Source organism: Catharus ustulatus, chromosome 28, assembly GCF_009819885.2.
Source record: "Catharus ustulatus isolate bCatUst1 chromosome 28, bCatUst1.pri.v2, whole genome shotgun sequence".
Lineage (NCBI taxonomy): Eukaryota > Metazoa > Chordata > Aves > Passeriformes > Turdidae > Catharus > Catharus ustulatus.
Genome location: NC_046248.1, coordinates 3,805,090 through 3,819,585, shown reverse-complemented (window position 1 = coordinate 3,819,585; position 14,496 = coordinate 3,805,090). Strand labels below are relative to the sequence as shown.

The following is a 14,496-nucleotide window of genomic DNA, read 5'->3' as shown; positions in this document are numbered from 1 at the left end:
TGCTGGCTTAGTTTGGTTTGGGTTTTTTTTTTTTTTTTTTTTTGGTGTGCATGCAGTTTCTTTTTGGAGATGAACAGCATTTTAAAAAAAGAAGTTTTGGGATGGAATAGGGTGCCCAGAGCAGCTGTGGCTGCCCTGGAAATGTCCAAGCAGCCTGAGATAGTGGAAGTTGTTCCTTCTCCATGGAAGGAGAAGATATTTAAGGTCCTGTCCAACCCAAACCATTGTGGGATTCAGTGTAGGACCAGCATCTCCAGGGGATGAACAGCATAAAAATGGGATATGGGGCTGCAATGCTGACCTGTGCCCCTACAAACACCCCCAAACCCAGAGCAGTTCCTATCCCATGCAGGGAAAAGGGAACTGAGCCCTCCCTGCCCACCCCTGCAGGCTCTGGCAGTCTGGGATCAGTTCAAGGGCTCATTTTCCCAAGGACACCCCCAGCAGCATCCCCAGGGGCTGCAGGGATTTCCCAGGGCACGTTCCTGGCAGGAAAACCACACAGCTCAACCAGAATATGGGAAGAGAGGAGGAAATGATCCCCCAGGCAGCACAAAACTCCTGAATTTGCTGGAATTCCAGTGGTAACCCAGCATTTCTCCCTGCTCACACTCAATTTTCCAAAGCCCTTGCACTTCCAGTGGTAACTCTTAACAATAACTCAACAATTTTTCCCTGCTCACACTCGATTTTCCAAAACCCTTCCACTTCTAGCAGGTAACCCAGCATTTCTCCCTGCTCACACCCAATTTTCCAAACCCCTTGCACTTCCAGTGGTGACCCTGCAATTTTTCCTGCTCATGTTTGATTTTTCTAAGCCCTTGCACTTCCAGTGCTAACTCTTAACAATAATCCAACATTTTTTCCCTGCTCACACTCGATTTTCCAAAACCCTTGGACTTCCCCAGGTAACCCAGCATTTCTCCCTGCTCACATTTGATTTTCCACAGGTAACCCAGCACTTTTCCCTGCTCACTCTGGATTTTCCAAGTCCCTTTGTCCCCCAGATCTGAGTTAGGGCAGGACCTGCCCATTTCCCATCCCTGTGTCCGTGCCCCTCTCTGTGCTGAGCCCCTCAGCCTGGGCTCAGGGAAACATTTGCATTTTCATTGGCACAGGTACAGCATTCAGAATTCTTTCAGGCCAGGCCAATTAAAACAAGCTGAAAACTGCTGAGGGAAGCAGTTTCAGGCAGGATCTGCTTACATTCCCCCTCGGAGAAAAGCGGGGGGCCCACTTGCTGTAACTCTCTCCCTCTCTGCACAGCGTGGGTTTTGCATTTTTTTTTCTTTTTTTTCTCCATTTTCTTTTTTTTTCCTTTTCTTTTTAAGGTGGAATAACTTGTGCCCTTTACACAGGGGCGCTAAGAGATGGGTGACAGGACTTGAGAATGCGGCTTCTTTTTCAAACCAAATTGGAGCATGGGATTTTTTTTTTATATATTTTTTAAATAAAAGGGAAAAAAATAAAGAAAAAACCACCAACCCCAAAACTAGTAACTCTGCACAGATTAACACACTTTACCTCCTTCACAAACCTTACATGGTATTTTCTTAAAAAGGAATAAAGCCACATAATTAGCAATCAGTTGAAGCCTAAGGCTTTTTCTGCCACCACAGAGACTATTCAATGCCTACTGGCTCTCCTAACACACTCCTATTACTCCTGGGTTTCATTTTGGACAGCCTCTTTCAAAGCTCAGCTGTGTTGTAAATGCAGGCTGACAGGTTAAAAGATACCATTTTTATACCCCTGAGCAAATAAAAGGAAATAAAATTAAAAAGTCCATCCTGGCAGGGCTGCTTTATTTTATGGTGATAATCCTTGAGTGCTGCAGGAATGCTGAAGGGTGCCAGGGATGGAAGGATATGTGGTGCAAAGGGTCAGGATTCTGCATCCAGCCCTTTATACTGAAAAATAAAACCTTTTTATTGGTAGTGCCCTTCTCAGAGCCCACAGTGGCCACTCTTCCAGGGTACCACAGAGAAAACACCTGCAAATATCCCTGCATCAGTCTGGGGGGAAAATGGGCTAATGCAGCACAACAAACCACAGCCCAGGGATTTGCATTTGTTTTCATGGCTCTCAATGAGGCTGTGCCATTCCTGAAAGGAGGGGAAATGTGAACTGCATGTAAAATTTGGGTCCATTGGGGTCGAGCTGGGTTTGCAGCAGTGACAATCCAGAGGGGTCTGAACCCAAATTTCTTCTCACCTGGATGAGGCAGCACTGGGCTCACACAGACACCCAGAGCTCCCATCAAAGCCTGAGCACCCAGGAACTAAATCATAACCAGAAACAAAATTATAACCAGAAACTAAATCATAACCAGAAACTAAATCATTGCCAGAAACTAAATCATTGCCAGAAACTAAATCATAAACCTGCCACGTCATCTCTCACCTAATTGCCACCAAGATGTTAATGAGAGGCACAGGAGGAACAGAACAGGTGACAGCTGGAGCAAACAGAAAGGACTGGAGCCAGCAGGAACAGCAGATTCCTCAGATCATCCCTGAGAGGAGACAATTCTCTTCTCTTTGCTTTCACAGCCCTGCTCTAGGAACAGGCTGGCCCAAGGGACAGGGAAAGTAGGACATGAGGACTATTCTGGATCAAAATCCTTTTGTTTTTCAAAGGCTGCCGGGTGCCCTCAGCGAGCTGGAGCAGCTCAGCTCACCTGTCACACAGGTGCCTACAAAGGCATTTATTGATTCCATCAGGGCACACAGAGCACAGACAGCATCAATCCCTGAGCACACAGAACGTGCCAGGAGCTCGCTGTGATCCCAGCTCTGCAGGCTGGGGGGTTGTTGATGTCTGAGAGGGTGAGCAGATCCCTGATTTAATAGCAGAGGGACATTCACGTGGGGACTTTGATGCTGGAGTGTGAAGCACTTGAAAGGACACAGCTGATCACCTCCCTGCCCTGCTCCACAGCCCCACCTCTCCTCTCAAAGAACACCTCCCATCCCTCTCATCCACAAGCAATAATATCTTTTATCTGGCTTTTCCTGAATTTTTTCCTGCTTTTTTCCCCTCACTGAGGAACCTCACTCAGTGAGCACCTGGATTCACCTCTCCACAGCAAAAAGCAAACAACAAAAACATCCTCCAGGCAGACACCTCCTCTCCAGGTGTAGCCAAGGATTGGACTGAGCAGGAGATGGTCAGTGGAAATCCAGGAAAAAAAGGAAAGAATACAAAGAAAATCTTTGCAACTGAGGTGGATCAAGGTTCCACCTACCTGGGACACTTCCTAGTGACATTTGCTAAGGTCACCAAGCTGGGATTCCCTCAGCCATGCCCTGCTAGGCAGCTTTTCCTCCTGCTTTTCAAGAGGGAGGGAAAAAAGAGGCAAAAAATAAAAGAGGGGATCAAGAAACACTCACTTGGCCATGTCCTGAGCAATTCCCAAGATGTGAGCGAGCCCAGGTTTCCTGCTGTCCCCTCAAAGATGGGATTTTCCACTCCCACCTTTCCCCCTCCTACTTATCTCCCTGCCCTGGCCCCCGAGCCTGCCTGAGTCCAGCAGTGCAGATTAGATGCACTGCTCAGAGCCCTGACTCCCCCAGACAGCCTGCAGAGATAAAAGCAGCCAAACACTGTCCAGAGACAGCCAGGGCAGAGCTGGGACTGGGGACACCCCAGCAGCTGCCTCAAACACTTCTTGCTGCTCACTGTGCTTCTATGGGAATCACATTTTCCTAAATATCCGATGGAAACCTTCTCTGAGCATCACAGAGCTGCTGCTCTGGGGTGCAGGGGAGCAGCCAGTGCCAGCCTGCAGGAGGAAAGCTCTGCTGTCCCCTCACTCAGCTCTGCTGTCCTTTGTCACAGCTCTGCTGTCCCTGCACTCAGCTCTGCTGTCCCCTCACTCAGCTCTGCTGTCCCCTCACTCAGCTCTGCTGTCCCTGCACACAGCTCTGCTGTCCCCTCACTCAGCTCTGCTGTCCCTTCTGTCCCTTCACTCAGCTCTGCTGTCCCTTCTGTCCCTTCACTCAGCTCTGCTGTCCCTGCACACAGCTCTGCTGTCCCCTCACTCAGCTCTGCTGTCCCCTCACTCAGCTCTGCTGTCCCCCAGATGAGCCAGCAGCCCATGGTGGCACTGGTCAGGGTGAACAAAGTGACAAAGTTCTCATCCCCTCTGCTCTCCTGGGCACCCAGTGCCACCCTCCCAGCTCAGGGCCAGCAGGTGCTTTTGTCACCAGCCCTGCCAAGCTCCCTGCTGCTGCTCTCCTGAGCTCCAGCACCCACCCTGGCTGCTGCTGCTGCTCTCAGCCCTGTGTGCTCTGCAGGTTTTCTATCCCAGCCCCGAGCACAGAGCTGAGCCACCCCTAACAGGTCCCCCTGCCTTCCCTGCGAGCACATGAGGAGGTTTGAGGCTGAGCAGACAGCTGGTACTGCTGTCTGCTGCTCTCCCAGGGCAGCCTCTGTGTCTGGGCCTCCGTTGTTTTTGTCCAAATCCCATCTGACTCCTTTCCAAAAGCAGTTCAGTCTGTAAAACCAGACCAGGTGCCTTTGGTCAGGCTCATTCCTGAAATACCAGCTAGGAGCAAAAAAGCAGCTTGGATTGGGCTTTAAATAAGTAGGAAGTTCATTTCTAACTGGTTTTGTTTTGGGGTTTTTTTCCTCACTTAAAGCACTTGAATCTTTCCTTATGCCTTCCAGATAGAAAACTCACCTTGCTTGGAGCAGTCCCTGCTTTCAGACCTGATTTATTGCATCCTCTTTTAGGAGAGCTTCAAAATCCCTCAGTGCCACCCTGCAGCCTCTGAAACCTCACCTCTGATACACATTCTCTGCACCTTGACCTGTGGGGTGTTTCACAGCGAGTAAAGCTCCAGCAGCTCACATGGGAGCTTCTGCTTTCCCATTCCACCCCTACATTTGCCAAAACAGTGAGGGAATAAAAAAAAAAAAAAGAAAAAAACCCCAGCCCAATAGACTTCACCAGCCCAACTTGGTGGAAGATTTAAAAGCTCTGGTGGGCTCTGAGCTTTGTTTTAGCTCTGCAGCCCTGCTCCCTGCCAGGCTGTGTCCTGCAGGCTGCCCTTCCTCCAATAGTGCCCCTGGCCCAGGGCTGCTCCCAGGCTCCTGCTGCTGCCAAGGAGATGGGCCCTGGGCTGAGAGAGGAGCTCTGCCAACCTTCTGTGCCTTTGCAAACTTCCCTGAAGCATCTGCTTTGTTTCTGGTGCTGGGCTGCCCTGAATGGTCCTTTTGTGCGCTCTGCCCACGGCTCCGAGGAGGAGCCCCAGATAAATGTGACAGCTCCTGCTCTGGAGAATCCCCTGGACGCTGTGGCTGCCCTGTGCCAGCGTGTCCCTGCTGGTGTCACTCCCCACGCTCAGATTGTGTTTATATTGCTGTGTCAAGCCCAGCTCTTATCGTGTAACCAGAGAGGGGCCCAGGGAGCGGGGACAGCTCTGCTGGGGTCAGCCATGGGGACAAGGAGGGGATGAGCAAAACCCTGGGTGAGGGAAACTCAGAGCACACAGGGCTGAGAGCAGCAGCAGCAGCCAGGGTGGGTGCTGGAGCTCAGGAGAGCAGCAGCAGGGAGCTTGGCAGGGCTGGTGACAAAACACCTGCTGGCCCTGAGCTGGGAGGGTGGCACTGGGTGCCCAGGAGAGCAGAGGGGATGAGCACTTTGTCACTTTGTTCATCCTGACCAGTGCCACCATGGGCTGCTGGAACATCTGAGGGACAGCAGAGCTGAGTGAGGGGACAGAAGGGACAGCAGAGCTGTGTGCAGGGACAGCAGAGCTGAGTGAGGGGACAGCAGAGCTGAGTGAGGGGACAGCAGAGCTGAGTGAGGGGACAGCAGAGCTGAGTGCAGGGACAGCAGAGCTGAGTGAGGGGACAGCAGAGCTGAGTGAGGGGACAGCAGAGCTGAGTGAGGGGACAGAAGGGACAGCAGAGCAGGGACAGCAGAGCTGAGTGCAGGGACAGCAGAGCTGAGTGAGGGGACAGCAGAGCTGTGTCAAAGGACAGCAGAGCTGTGTGAGGGGACAGCAGAGCTGAGTGCAGGGACAGCAGAGCTGAGTGAGGGGACAGCAGAGCTGTGTCAAAGGACAGCAGAGCAGTGTCCTCCTGCAGGCTGGCACTGGCTGCTCCTCTGCACCCCACAGCAGCAGCTCTGTGATGCTCAAAGGTTTCCATCGGATATTTAGGGAAATTTTGATTTCTGTTTAAGCACAGGGAGCAGCAGGAAATGTTTCAGCCTGTTCCTGCCACAGCCCCTTCCCAGCCCCACTCAACACTGCCATGCCATGTGCAGGATGGGGAGCACAGGGATCCAGCACTGCCTCAAAGCAAAACAAATCGTGGAAAGAAATGTGTGAAAAAATACTGCAGGGCCCTCCTTGAACTCTGAAAATCCTCAGCCCTGCTGCCAGACTATCCAGCAGGATTTAGGAGCTGGCAGGCTGCAATGCCTGCTCTCTGTGCATCACTGCTGAGAGCCTGGCGTTCTCAGGGCTGTCCTTCATTGAATCCCAGGATGGTTTAGGCTGGAAGGAACCTGAAAGCCATCCAGTGCCACCCCTGGGACACCTCCCACCATCCCAAGTTGCTCCAAACCCTGTCCAGCCTGGCCTTGGGCACTTTCAGGGGCAGCCACACCTTCTCTGGGCACCCTGTGCCAGCCCTGCCCACCCTCTGCTCATCCTCCTAACATTTCATCTAAATCTCTCCTCTTGTAGTTTAAAACCCAACAACATCAATTCTGAGATCAGCAGCATCAGTTGGGTCCACCCCAGCCACTCTGGGAGCTCTGTGCCTTAACCTGGAGTGAATTCACCCAGGCTCTGATCTCCACACAGGAAAATGCCAAACATGGCTCATACCAATCCCACCTCTCACTAATCTGTTTTGTCAGCTCATCAAAATCTTGAAAGCAACCTTTAAGTGCTGGGAGGCATCCTGCTTTCTAATTAGGCTCAGTCAGATTTTGTGGTTTAGTCAAGCCAACCTGGCTCGCTGCTGCAGCTTCAAACATGTGCACTTGAAATCAGTTTTTCCACTCAGAAAAAGATAAGGCCCCCGGTTTCCTCCCCTCAGATAAGCTGGAGGAGAAAGGAACATGAAGTCATGTCCCTGCCACCCCAAACCCCTGTGGTTCTGTGTCCCATCTCCAGCTGTGCTTCACTGCCAGAAAACCAGTAATTCCAGCACAGGATACTGCAAGGGGTGGGGAATAAAAGAATCCAGGGATTTCCAAGCCATCAGAAAACATTTGATAAGCTACTGCTCACTGCCGCTATTATTTGTGTTTTCAGAAGTGTCACAGTGTTCTCAGCACTTTGCAAACAACAAGTCAGAACTCACAGACTTTCCCAACCAACTGCAAAATGCAAAAAAAAGCAGAAAATCCAAGTCTGACTCACTCTGCCTGATTATAAAGCATTTTCTGACACTTTTCATCAGCCATTTGCTTCCTACACGAAAAAAAAATTGATCTAATACAATTTATTGAATCATTTCAGCCTTCTGTAATTCCTGATAGCAGGGAATTTCCACTGTGTGTTTTGATCACCATCTGCAGAGCTGAGTGCTCAGGGATGCTCCTCAGAGCTCTGGGCCAGGGGAAGGCACTGACCTGGTGTAGAGGTGACACAGAACTCGTGTTCCCTTGGAATTCCACTTGAACCTTGGCAATCCCTCCTTGGCCATGGCATTCCCTTCTCATCCAGCTGCCAGAAGGAGATCTGAAATGAAAATAATTAACATCAATCACTCATGGTTTTGTTGTTGGGTTGTTTTTCCTTCCCTGCTAAGCATCCAAACCCATATCTTAGATAAACAAACAAAACAAAAGCGTTTGGCCCCAGCCAAACCCTGGCTCTGAACAAATCTGGGTGAGACACCCAGGGCTCAGTTGTGAATTCATCCACCCCAGATTTGTTCTTTATTCTGGTACTCACACCCAGAGCCAGGCTGTTCCCACGAGGCTTGGACACATCCCACTCACCTTTAGGCACTGCCTGAGGAAGCTGAAGGTGAGGGGTGTCCCCAAGGCACCCCCACGATGACAGGGGCTCCTCTGGAGCCTCCATCTCTCAGCATCAGCCACAGTGCCTCGGGGCAAGGCAAAGCAGCTGCTGGGAGCCGGCCAGAGCCTCAGCTCCAGCTTTTCCCTGAGCTCCCCCATCCTGGCAGCTCCTTGGCTCCCACCCAAGAGCACAGCACCTGGGGGAGGCTCCAGCCCAGCCCAGCCTGCCCAGGCAGCCCCAGCTGGGAGGGCACAGGGGCTGCCACCCTCACTCAGCCCTTCCTCCCTTCCCACAGCTTCCAAGGGACATGAGGGAGCTGCACGAGTCCAGGGCCCAGCAAAGATGCACAAGTGGCACTCAAGGTCCCACTGAAGCTCTTGGCTCTGGCACAACACGAAATTTTTTACAATAAACACAGAAATTGCAGCTTCCAGGGGCCACGAGGGAGCTGCATGAGTCCCATGGTCCCAAAGGGTGACCAGGGCACAGCAGAGATGCACAAGTGGCACTCAAGGTACCACTGAAGCTCTTGGTTCTGGCACAACACAATTTTTTTAATAATAAACACAGAAACTGCAGCTTCCAGGGGACATGAGGGAGCTGCAGCTGCATCAAGAAGTTTGGTTAAAACACAGCAAGTTTGGGGAGGAACTCTGGGGTTTTGGCAGTGGTGTTTTGGCTGGATGGGCTGTTGGGATGGAAATGCCATCCAGCCCTTGGAGGTGCTTCCAGAACTCTTGGAGATGCCTCCTAAGTCCAAGACAGCACTAAAACCTATCAGGGAGAAGCTGCAGAGTTCTGCCTTGTCTTTGCAGCCCCAATTTTGCCAAAATGGATTAATTAATGAGCAGTGGACAAGCCCACGGTGATTCCCTGGCAGCTCTGGCACAGGGGAGCTCTCACCATGGAGATCCAGCACTGCAGGGCTGGTCCCACTCCCAGCCAGGATCCCCCATCCCTCCTGGGGTTTTTGGAGCTCTGGTGGAGCTGCTCCAGGGTTACCCCGGTGCCAGGGGAGGAGAGAGCTCGGTCCTGGCGTGCAGATGGCTCCCCCTCTGCTTTGGAGAGGCTGAATGACTTTTCAAACCTTTGATTCCTGATGTATTCACTTCAGGAGACACAAAAGTACAAAATCTCAGCATGGAGTGACTCCTTTGCTTGCTTTATTTTTCTTTATTTTTCCTTCCCACACCCCCCACCCCTTGTCTTTTCTTTTCTTCTCTCCCTGGACAGTTTTATAATTTTGGCCTGTGGCCAGAAAGTCTGTCCTGATTAGCCTGGGCTGGCTGTGAAACACCTGCAGCCCATTAGAGCAGGAGGAGGGAGAAAAATCCCTTGTCATAGGTGAAGTAATGACCAATTCTTCCTTTGTTTTAACACTAAAAGGACAGTCAGGAGGAGAACCAGAAAAATAAAAATAAAAAAAAACCAAACATGGCTTTAGCACCTCACCTGCCATTGACTGGTCTCAGCTGCAGCCACTGGGTCATTTTTGGCTGCTAAGTGACTCCAATAATCTGTTGTCACTTCACTCTGGTAGATTTAGAGGTTATCAAATATGATGTACACTTGCTGCATTTGAGCAATGCCCCCTGCACCTTGTTCATGCCTTTGTGAGGAGCCAGCCAGGCTCGAGAAGGAACCTTGGGCAGGTTCCAGCTGCACTGGCTCCCAGAATATCCCTCCAATGTCCCAGCAGAGCCTCCAGAGTGGCCAAGGGCTCCAGGAGGGGACAGACACGAGTCCCATGGTCCCAAAGGGTGACCAGGGCACAGCAGAGATGCACAAGTGGCACTCAAGGTACCACTGAAGCTCTTGGTTCTGGCACAACACAAAATATTTTATAATAAACACAGAAATTGCAGCAATCTGGGCACACTGTGACACTGGGGACAGTGAGAGGCAACAAATCCCTGCTCAGCTCAAAGCCCAGCTCAGTGAACCCCTGCAGGACCCTGCACGTGGAGAGGAGCCACACTTCTGATCCCCTGAGCCCTTCCAAAGGTGTGTTTGTACAGGATTCCTACAAAGAGGGGCTTGGAGCCTGCTGGGATGGGGCAGCAAAGAGATCAAAACCTGCCTCAGATCCCTCCTGCTCAGCAGGGCCACAACCAAAACACACCTGGGCTGAAGGGAAAGACCCAGTGAGACCTGAAAATACACCTGGGCTGAAGGGAAGGTCACAGTGAGACCTGAAAATACACCTGGGCTGAAGGAAAGGTCACAGTGAGACCTGAAAATACACCTGGGCTGAAGGAAAGCACCCAGTGAGACCTGAAAACACACCTGGGCTGAAGGGAAGGTCACAGTGAGACCTGGAAACACACCTGGGCTGAAGGAAAGGACCCAGTGAGACCTGAAAATACACCTGGGCTGAAGGGAAGGTCACAGTCTGACCTGGAAACACTCCTGGATTGAAGGAAAGGCCACAGTTACACATGAAAACAGACCTGGGATGAAGAAAATGCCACTGTGAGACCTCAAAATAGACCTAGGGTGAAGGAAAGGCCAAAGTGTGACTTCAAAACACACCTGGGCTGAAAGGAAAGGACCCAGTCTGACCTGAAAACACACCTGGGCTGAAGGGAAGGTCACAGTTACACTTTAAAATAGACCTGGGATGAAGAAAATGCCACTGTGAGACATCAAAACACACCTGGGCTGAAAGGAAAAGACCCAGTCTGACCTCAGAACACACCTGGGCTGAAGGGAAAGGACCCAGTCTGACCTCAAAACACACCTGGGCTGAAGGGAAGGCCCCAGTGACACCTCCTGGGGTGGGGACACCTCTCTGCACACCCAGGAGTGGCACAGGGAGTGCTGGGGACAGGAGCTGAGGTGCAAACCACTCCTCCTGCCTCACACCTTGAACTGTGACAGCAAAGTGGGAGCTCAAAGGCAGCTCCAAGGGTTCTGCTGGAGGCACCTCCAAGGGCTGGATGACATTTCGATGGCATTTCAATCCCAGCAGCCAAAACAACACTGCCAGGATATCAAAAAACCCAGAGTTCCTCCCCAAACTTGCTGTGTTTTAATCAAACTTCTTTATGTAGCTGCAAGGCACTGGAGATGTTTAAACCCCAGCAGGTGAATTTCTTAGTTCTGCATCCAGTGGAGCTCAGCATCAATAAAAAAAGAAAAGGGAAAAGTAAAACTTGTGAGCACAAGGGACTCTGTCAGATATTCCCACTGCTGTCCTGGAGCATGGAAAAGCAATGCTGCTGCACACAGGTCTGACTATTTGCATTTTTAATAATTCAAGAGTTTAATTAGTATCATGCCCTTAATCAGAGGCTGAAAATACAGCTGAAGTCATCAGAGCTTAATTAGTTTGGGAAAAAAAAAAAGATTCTGCAGTGAAAATGTCTTGACTAACATGGAGCTCTGTCCTCAGCTTTGAGCTTCAGATGAGCTTTCACCTGTTGCTTCTGATTTTCAGTTCCAGCTCACCTCAGAATAACTGAAAATCCTCAAATAAATCAGTTCACTTCCCTGTTTGTCCCTATGAACTATTCCATGGCTTTCTAGAACTGGACTTAGGGGAAAAAAAAAAAAGAAGATAATAAGTTAAACCAGGTGTATCCCTTAGCTGCATGTGCAATTCCCCTCTGCAGGAAATAAAACTGGTTTTAGAACATCCATAAGTGTCTCTGGATCTTCAGTCAAGTCAGCAGGAGCACATTCCTGAGGAGGGGGAGTGTATGGGCAGAAAAATCCCCTTTTAGCAGCAGGAGTGGGGGCTCAGCCTGGTCCCAGCTGGTCCCTGGGAGGTTTGGTGCTGCCTCCCTTCTCAGGGAGTCCCAGGGGAGTTATCCCAGTTTGGGATTGTCTGGGGTTACAATCCAGAGTGTGATCAAAGGTGTCTGTTCTATCAACATCTGTTGAGGGTGGGGCAGTGATCCTGATCTCTGTGGGAGATATTCTGCTAATGGGCATCCATGGAAACCAGCTGGGGCAGTGTTCTTTATCTCCATGGGATATCTCCTGTTCATGGCAATGTTTTATAAACCTGCTGGGGCAGTGTTCTTTATCTTTTCACAACCCATCCTTCCTCCAGCCAGTCATTTTCTGCTCATGGCCATTGAGTCCCACTGTGGGACTGATAAAATTACTGCATCCCATTGGGAGTTGCTCCAGCCAGGGGGAAGAGCCCAACATTTCTTACCAATATAAAAACAGAGGTTTTGGGACACTAAGGGAGCCCCTTTCTCCACTGGACTCCAGAGGAAAACCGGATTTCTCCACATCCCCACTGGAGCTCCGGAGGGAAACTGCACCTTGTACAGGAGCACTGCTCCAACTGAGCCACATCTGTCACTGCAGGAGGATGCAGCCACCATGGGATGGGACTGCTGCCAACACCCTGCCTGACGGGTGTCAGGCTGTACTCTGACTGTGTCAGGGTTTGGGGTTTGTTCTTTGTAGTGCTGTATTTCTATTTTAATTTCCCTAGTAAAGAACTGTTATTCCTAATTCCCATATCTTTGCCTGAGAGCCCCTTGATTTCAAAATGATAATAATTTGGAGGGAGGGGGTTTACATTCTCCATTTCAAAGAGAAGCTCCTGCCTTTCTCAGCAGACACCTGTCCTCCAAACCAGGACAGGGATGAGCAAATGCAAAGCCCAGGAGGAGCCATCCCTCCCCTCCCTGGCAGGTTGTTGCTGTTGTACAGGACATCCCGGATGGGCTTTTCCCACAGTATTTTCATTGAATGCTGGAATTCATCACCACCCAAGGCCCTGCAGACTGAATGCATAGCCAGGTTCCAAAATGGATTTGTGAAATTCATGGAAATTAAGCCAATCCCAGACAACTAAAAATGCTAAGCCGGATGCAACTTCCAGTTCAGGAAGTCAGGCAGCCTCGTCCCTTTCCACCTCTGATTTACTCAGAAAAAGGAAGCCAGAAAAAGTTCTCACCATGCCAAAAGTGTCCCTTGGCTCCAAGCACTAGTGAGAATCACAGTAAATCCTTTTTTTATTTTTTATTTTTTGTCAGGGGGACACGTTTTCCTTCAGTAATGACATCACAGCCTGCAGTTCCTGAACCTCTGCAGCTCCTGAACCTCTGGGGAATCTCCCAGCTCGCTGTCCCTTCAGGAATATCCCAAATAAATTGGTGAAACCTACTGGAAGGTGATAGCAATCACAGAGAGCACCAAATTCCATCTAGCATGGAATTAGGAATCCACTCTTATGTACCTAGGAAAGATCTGCCTGGCTCAAACTGAAAAAAAAAATGGTTTTTGGGAGCACTGGGCTAGAGGGAGGTGCTGGAAATTCAAGAGGAAAAAATGGAAGCTGGTTTGCTCATAAGGAAAGTTTCCTGTAGTCCCAGGACAGTTTGATTTCTTCCTGACACTCCTGTGGGAGTTTATATATATATATATATATATATATATATATATATATATAAAATATAAAATGGGTTTATGCATATAAAGAAATTTTAAATAAATAAATTTTATTCTGTGTCCTCATTCCCCTTTGACCCCTGCTCAACCCCTGACCCGAGCATGGATTTTCTGGATTTTTTTTCTGGATTTTGGCATGGATTTTCTGCTTACCTGCCACAGGAATTCCCCCCTCTGCCTGCTCCTGAAGGTGTTCAGGGGCTTTGCTGCAGAGCACAGGACAAGATGACAAACGAGGCAGCACACAGCACAGGAATGTGAGTGAGTCTCGGCTATTTTTAATTAAGGAGCGATGACAGCTGCCTGAATTCCCTGCCCCTGCAGAGAGAGGCTCCATGACCCAGCCACCACTGGCCACCCTCTAAGGCCAGCACGGGTCCTGCTGCTGCTGTCCCTGCTGTTGTCCCTGTCCCTGCTGCTGTCCCTGCTGCTGTCCCTGTCCCTGCTGCTGCTGCTGCTGCTGCCCCTGCTGCTGTCCCTGTCCCTGCTCCTGTCCCTGCTGCTGTCCCTGTCCCTGCTGCTGCTGCTGTTGCTGCCCCTGCTGCTGCTGCTGTCCCTGCTGCTGCTGCTGCTGTCCCTGCTCCTGTCCCTGCTGCTGTCCCTGTTGCTGTCCCTGCTGCTGTTGCTGTCCCTGCTGTCTGGGCAGGTGCAGGCTCACCACAGCCAGCCTGCAGATCCTGCAGCAGATCCTGCAGCAGATCCTGTGGGATGCTGAGCAGCAGGGGAGGGCAGGACAGCCAAGGTCACCGTGCTGGAAACGCCAGTGCTCGTCTCCAATAAATGTTCTGAAGGTTTGGACAAATTCAGCTGCTGTTTCTCTTTTTGGTTGGTCAGACCAGTGATGGATTGAGCAGGGGAGAGGCAGGGAGACAGAAAGAGCAATTCCTGCTGTAAGGCAGAGAAGGACGAGGCAGGATGGGCTTTGCTCAGCCCACGGTCACAGGGGGGGTTTGACTGAGGAAGAGCAAAGTGACCTGGGTTTGAAGGGCAGGGATTCACCTGGATTTGTGTAAGGACTCCTGAGCAGGGATGGGAACACAGTCCAGGTGTCCAGCTCCCACTGGCATCAGAGACTGGCACAGAAGGGGCT

At 50.6% G+C, this 14,496-nt stretch overlaps 1 long non-coding RNA gene across 1 annotated transcript in view; it reads right to left on the bottom strand.

The window, feature by feature from the left end:
- The window catches only part of LOC117008075, a 95,621-nt gene that overhangs the window by 14,626 nt on the left and 66,499 nt on the right, over positions 1 to 14,496 (bottom strand). The window contains exon 7 of the long non-coding RNA XR_004420252.1: positions 7,598 to 7,706. This is a non-coding gene — a long non-coding RNA (uncharacterized LOC117008075). The remainder of the gene's footprint in view (positions 1 to 7,597; positions 7,707 to 14,496) is intronic.